Source organism: Danio rerio, chromosome 22, assembly GCF_052040795.2.
Source record: "Danio rerio strain M-AB ecotype USA chromosome 22, GRCz13ab, whole genome shotgun sequence".
Taxonomy (NCBI): domain Eukaryota; kingdom Metazoa; phylum Chordata; class Actinopteri; order Cypriniformes; family Danionidae; genus Danio; species Danio rerio.
Window position 1 is genome coordinate 29,135,182 of NC_141042.1, and position 6,312 is coordinate 29,141,493.

The window sequence follows — 6,312 nt, forward strand, 5'->3', positions numbered from 1 at the left end:
TTACAAAAGAAAAAACATTTTATTTGAAAACATTCACCGCTTCAACAATTCATTCAGTTTTTAAAATGCAACAATGTCAAATATGCTTTAAATGTTTTATTAGTGCAGACAGTATCAACAAAATAGTTTCAGTCCTTTAGTCCAAACTTGATGTTTCATCAGTGCAATTTGAAAGTTCAATATAGCGTCACTCATAGTTTTCTTCTAAACGCATAGTTTTCTTCTGAAATAACATTTTAAACAACTTCGCTTGCAAATCTTTCAGTTCTGGTGTTTCCTTGGTCCTCCATATCAAACACAGCAGTTTATGAAGGTATAAATGCTGTAAACTTGTGTGAAAACAAACTTTAGCTAGGAAATCTCATCAAGCATGTCCTGTGAATGAAGTGCTTCCCAGCCACAGGATGACCTTTTTATCCATGACGATGTAGCAGCTGCTGATCGCTCGTCTGGTGGTTCCTGATGCACGGATATAGGGTGAAGCTCATCTAAGAACTCTTCAAGATTCTAGCATGACTAAGAAAAATGTTTGAAAACAAATTGCAATCAAATTCTATGATTTATTTAAAAGAACATTTAAAGTAAATAAAACATTCAAGAAATCTAAACTCACCTTTTGAAAATCTTCATGATGATCCACAACTTGACTCTCCCAGCTGGTTGAGGTGACAGGATATGGAAAAGTAGAAAAAACACATACATCACTGTTGGATCTCCAAAAACAATTAGGTTAACCACTATGACTAGAACTGGAAAAACAGGCAGCTGTCTGTCCAGAATCCTGAATTTAACACAACACTTGGAGCAAAATTTAGAGGAGCTTAAAATCTTTTATATCATTTAGTGATGCTGACTTCCCCAAAATATTGGCCACAGTGTAAAAAATATTCATAAACTTACAGTTTTATGTAAGTGTGTGCCTGCGTGTGTGTGCGTGCGCGTTTCTTTACCAGATTTAACTTGTTAGGCCCTTTCAGGTCCAGTATTGACGCCACCTTTCCTGGAGTCTAGCAGATGTTTCAGGTCCAAATATAATCTAAAATATTAGGATAAGCAGAAGAGGAAAAGTGCAAAGCAAAGAGCAAAACATTATTTAAGTAACAGTTCACCCACAATACAAAACTTATCACCTTCATGTCATGTGGTATTCTCTAATGCTCTAATACCCTCTCAGCTTATGTGAAACAAATACAGAACTTTATCAAACATACCTTCATTATTATCACCACATATGACCAAGAAGGTGGGCTTGGTCATTTCACCAACACTGGAAATACACCATCCGTCACCGTCACAGGGTCTTGTGTTATTGTATAGAGAACTGTGGCTGTTAAAAAACAACAAAACATTAGTATCTAACACATATGCATAACCTTCAGATAAAAAAGAGAGATGAACATCACAAAGTATGCCTCACACTTTTCAGATATCTTTTGATTCAGATGTTGATTATTGATAATAAATCTACAAATCAAACCTGTATCATCTTTAGGCTGCTCAAATATGAATCAGTTGATTAATTTTACAGACAGGTGGCTGTTTACAACGCACTAAATTGTCTTTAATAAAACGGAAATGTTGTGTACATGCTAGGTTTCGTCTATAAGCACAATATCATGCGGGAGAAAAAGTTTGACTAAGATGTTCCTGACTACAGAAATAGCCCAACTTACTAACGTCAGACATCCCGAGTTGGAAAAAGTCATTTTCGGGGGATACAGAGTTGATTTGCGGGAGGTAGCGGGAGAGGTGGGACCTGAAGAGCAATGGGATGAGTTGCGCGCGACGTACCTAAAGAGCGGTGGGGGTGACTTGCGCGCGACGTACCTGAAGAGCTGGGAGGGATGCGGTGGAGAGGGGTGTGCAAAGTGTTTAATGACCGGGCGGGAGACGCGCGATTTCCGGGAAATAATCATTCATTTGCGGGCATCTACTTGGGCATCTGGGAGTCTCTGTGCATTTGCGGGATAACGTTAACGTTAGTCCCGCAACTTCCGGGAGACTTCTGTAACGTTAAATGTCCGAGAAAGTGCAAACGCGGTCATTTAAAGACATTAATGTTAACATTCCGACTTTAATGGTTGTCAACACTTAATATAATTCAAGCGTACGTTATCACACGAGTCTATGGACTAACGGTAACTTATATGGACGGCCACGAATCAACCAGTTTAAAAGGGCCGCGGTGTTTAAAATAACCAAATTAACGTACACGAATAACAAATAATCATATGTTTTAGTCAGGAAGCCTTTTACAAGTAAGCATGTGTTGATTTACTCACCAGATATGTTTTAGAAACTCTCCAGAGCTTATGGAAACCGTCCTGTGTTGCCGTTAGCATCCGGGCAGAGTAGGCTAGGCTGTTAGGCGGCTCTGGGGATTCCCTCGCTAGTTTGCTTCAAATTAAAGGAGAAGTGTCGATTTTAATTTATAGATGGGTAACAACGCACAAAATGGCATTAAGCGTGACAGAAATGCGTTGAACATGTACATTTGATGTTTTTATGCACTTTGTATGCGTGAGCATATATAAAAACATTGTTGAAAAGAAGTCAATAGTAATGCAGTTAAGCTAGATACACAAACGACCATGAATGAACCGCAGAAGTTTAAAATTGTCACTCCATTCTAAAGTTATTAAATTAACAATATGTTTACAACTGTATTTCCTTAAAGAAAGCCAGTAAAATACCAACATTTAGGTAGTTTGACTCACCAGTTGCTGTTCTAAACCTCAGATGGAAAATGGCGTCTGGAAAATTCTTCAGTGACTGGGGCTGCATGAATTCCCGGATGTTGGAAATAACACCACCAAGTGTAGAAAAGATAACTCCTTGATTTCTCACTGAATAAAATCAATTCTAACTTTTATTATATTCATTTGTCAAAATCTAACTCTTTAACTTCAACACTTTACTCTGAAATGCTTCAACACCGAGAATTTAACTCTGATGAATTTGCTGTGTGGCTGGATCTGGTTTTATCACATTCTGTATTGGACGTTGAAAATGAGCTTTTCTCAGCCAGCAGATGTCAAAATAAGCAGTAATGCAAACTCAGTCAGAGACATAGATTTTCACTTGCAACTTTCTTAAACATATTTCAAGAGTTCACACTTAGATATTGCTTGACAGCTGTAAGCAGGTTTGGCATGCTGTCCCGGGAGAGAACCCTGAGCTCGGAGATAGTTGAGCCCAGGGCTCCCGCCAGGTCCATAGAGCATGTGAGGGGAGTACGAGATCAGGTGGTTCTCGAGAGCTCCCCTTTTTGTAAAGGAGAAAAGGAGGAGAAAGGGGTGGATGGGGGGTTTCTTCGGAAAACGAAGATAAGGGAGTAATGTCTAGCTAGGCTACTTATAGTGGGTTAGGATAGATCTGATTGGCTAACTAATGAGTGTAGATAGGTGGCCAGCTGCTGTCAATTATATCACGTGCTCCTCTCGAAATTAGTTTAAAAACTTCACTTCAAGAGTTCACACTTAGATATTGCTTGACAGCTGTAAGCAGGTTTGGCATGCTGTCCCGGGAGAGAACCCTGAGCTCGGAGATAGTTGAGCCCAGGGCTCCCGCCAGGTCCATAGAGCATGTGAGGGGAGTACGAGATCAGGTGGTTCTCGAGAGCTCCCCAAATGCATGAAGCTCGGGACAGCAGCCGTGTATTCGAAGAAACTCCCCAAAAGGCTTGAAATGCTATATCCGGCTGCTGGATATAGTTATTTGAAAAAGAAAAGGTAAAGAGGGCTCCTTTGGAGCAAAGGGTGAAACAGGTTCCTGCGGGAACCCGAGCAGAGTTGGCTTGGGCTGTGAATACTCCTGCTGGAGTAGAGACTCGGGGAGACCCCTGCGGGGGTCAGAGCCATGGGGTGGGCGGGAATCCTGCTGGAGTCATTACAAGGGAAGGGGAGTGAAGGACTCCGGCTGGAGAGGGGGGTGAAGGGGGGCAGGGGGGGCGGGGACTCCAAAGGAGTAATTTGCTCGAGGAACACTCCTTGCGGAGATTGAGCTGGGAGGTGGCAGCACTATATATAATTATATATTTATATGAAACATATAGATATATAAATATATAATGGGGTAATCTAGGGCCTTGGGGGGGCGTTTTTACTGACTCTTGCGAGAGTCGAAGCTCTTGGCTCTCCTGCGGGAGAGAGAGCTGTATGTGCCATCTCCAGCTGGAGTCGGGAAAAGGAATGGTCGGTGAAGCCCCAGCTGAAGGGGGAAATGGCAGTTGGGCGATGACCCCTGCGGGGGTCCGGTGCTCGGGATTAACTCCGCGGGAGTTAGAGCTTGAGGGTGACAGCACTATATATAAATATATATTTATATGCGTGGGTGCATATATATATATACATATATATAAATAAATTTAAAAAATAAAAGATAAGTGTGAGAAATAAACAAAAATAAACATAAATAAAAGCTAGGGCCGGGGAGGGTCGGTGACATGACTCGTGTCACAGCTCGGGGTTGGGTGAGCTATTTAGCTGCTCCAGTAGGAGTCGGGAAAGATGAGGGGGAGGTGAAGACTTCTTACTGGAGGGTGACGGGCGGTATAGGTGCTCTGGGGGTGTTCCTGCGGGAACAGAGCGTGAGGGTGACAGCACTATATATAAATTCATATTTATATGCGTGGGTGCATATAGATATAAATTTATATAAATAAAATCAAACAGAGAGAAAAATAAATAGTGCTATACTATATGTCATTATGGAATGACATAATATAAAAAGCTAAGGCCAGGGCAGTGAGATGATTCCTGCGAGAATCGAAGCTCGGGGTAACGCCCCTGCGGGGGCCAGAGCCATGGGGGGGGCGGGGTCCTACAGAAGTTAGAAAAGTTGGGGGGCAGTGAAAACTTCTGTGGCAGCGGCCGGGGGGGGGGGCGGGGGTGACAAGGGGGCCTGGGCAGGGAGAGAACTCCTACTGGAGTTAGGTGAGTGAAAAGGGGGAGAAGGCTGAGTGCAAATCAGCTGGAAGGAAGAAAGGAAGCTAGATGGCTGGGTCATGCCCGCGCCCTTGGGAGACTGGGTAGTTCCTCTGCCCTCGGGAAGCTGGTATGGTTGGGTCGTATTCTCTCCCTGGACTAGGCCCATGCCCTTGGCCGCTGGGATTACTGCGTCTGCTGGTGAGGGTCCTCTGAGCTTCCCTGAGATGGCTGTGGCTGAGTCGGATATAAGATTTGAAGGTGTCGGGAGACTACTTTCCTAGTGTTTGTATGTGTTGTTACGATAGCCCTTGTGTGCTGCTGTGGTGGTGGCTCCAATTCTGAATGAGTGACTGGATTATGAATCTGGTGGGAAGCCTGAATGGTCCTATGACTTTAAGGTGTTATGAAACCAAAAATGTTATTGAACGGAATGTGTGGATGTGTTGAGCAGTGAGAAACTGATGAGGTGTTCTGGGGTAACTTAAAATGTATAAATGAATGCTGACGCAAATTGTGTATGCTGTGGTTATGGGATTATCATCTTAAAAGGAGAGATGGAGTCAGCTGCGGCTCTGCTTCTGATACCAGTTTCTGAAAATAAAGCAAAAGAGAGTCAGCGATTTCCTATGCAACTAGGAACATGTACAGCAGTATTTTTTTTTTTTTTTTCAGAATGTATTGACTATATTGCCCGTTAGAAGCGCATTGGCGGCCCCGATAATATACCCCACGAAGGGGGCAGCATCTGTGTAAAAAGGATATACTGAGGATGAAATTGGATAGCTAATAAATGAATGGCTTCTATTCCGGCGCTTAAGGAAGGAAGCATAAGCAGGTCGCATGCTTTAAGCGCTACCTGATGGTTACGAACCTTTATGAATTTCATTTCTGTTAAACCAGGAGTCACCAAATATGGTACCGATGGGCACCAGATAGCTCACGAGGCTCTCGTGTGTTGCTCACAGGCCTGTTCTAAAATAGCTCACCATAACACCACTTACAAGTAAGCTTTCTCTAATATAGAAGTAATCATTTAAAAATGTAAATATTGCAAAGATAAATAAAATAGTGTTGCACGTTGATATATTAATTACGGGGTATTTCCTACCCTGTTAAATCATTGTTGGTAACTTTGAGAGAATCATAACATGATCAGTGACTACACCTGGATGAATATTATTCATTATTAAAAAATAACCAAAAACTTAAATTATAATTATAAGTAAATTGAGCAATTTGTTATTTGAGAAGTGTTTATCCAACTGGTAGCCCTCCACGTTAATCGGTGCCCGAAAGTAGCTCTTAGTTTTAGAGGTTAGTGACTCCCGTGTTAAACGCTAAAGACAACATTTTGAAGAAAGCTGAAAACCTGTAACCATTGACT

At 42.2% G+C, this 6,312-nt stretch overlaps 1 long non-coding RNA gene across 2 annotated transcripts; it reads right to left on the reverse strand.

Annotated features, from left to right (window-relative positions):
* LOC147838560 (uncharacterized) lies at nucleotides 1-2,764 on the reverse strand. Of its 2 annotated transcripts, XR_015522201.1 has the most exons (6): nucleotides 2,718-2,764; nucleotides 2,283-2,397; nucleotides 1,212-1,327; nucleotides 951-1,036; nucleotides 614-656; nucleotides 1-516 (listed from the first exon to the last, which is right to left on the reverse strand). It is a non-coding gene; the product is annotated as an uncharacterized LOC147838560 (long non-coding RNA). The 2 variants fall into 2 exon arrangements; XR_015522200.1 differs by lacking the exon at nucleotides 1-516 and having other exon boundaries at nucleotides 579-656.
* Between the last annotated feature and the right edge of the window lie 3,548 nt (nucleotides 2,765-6,312).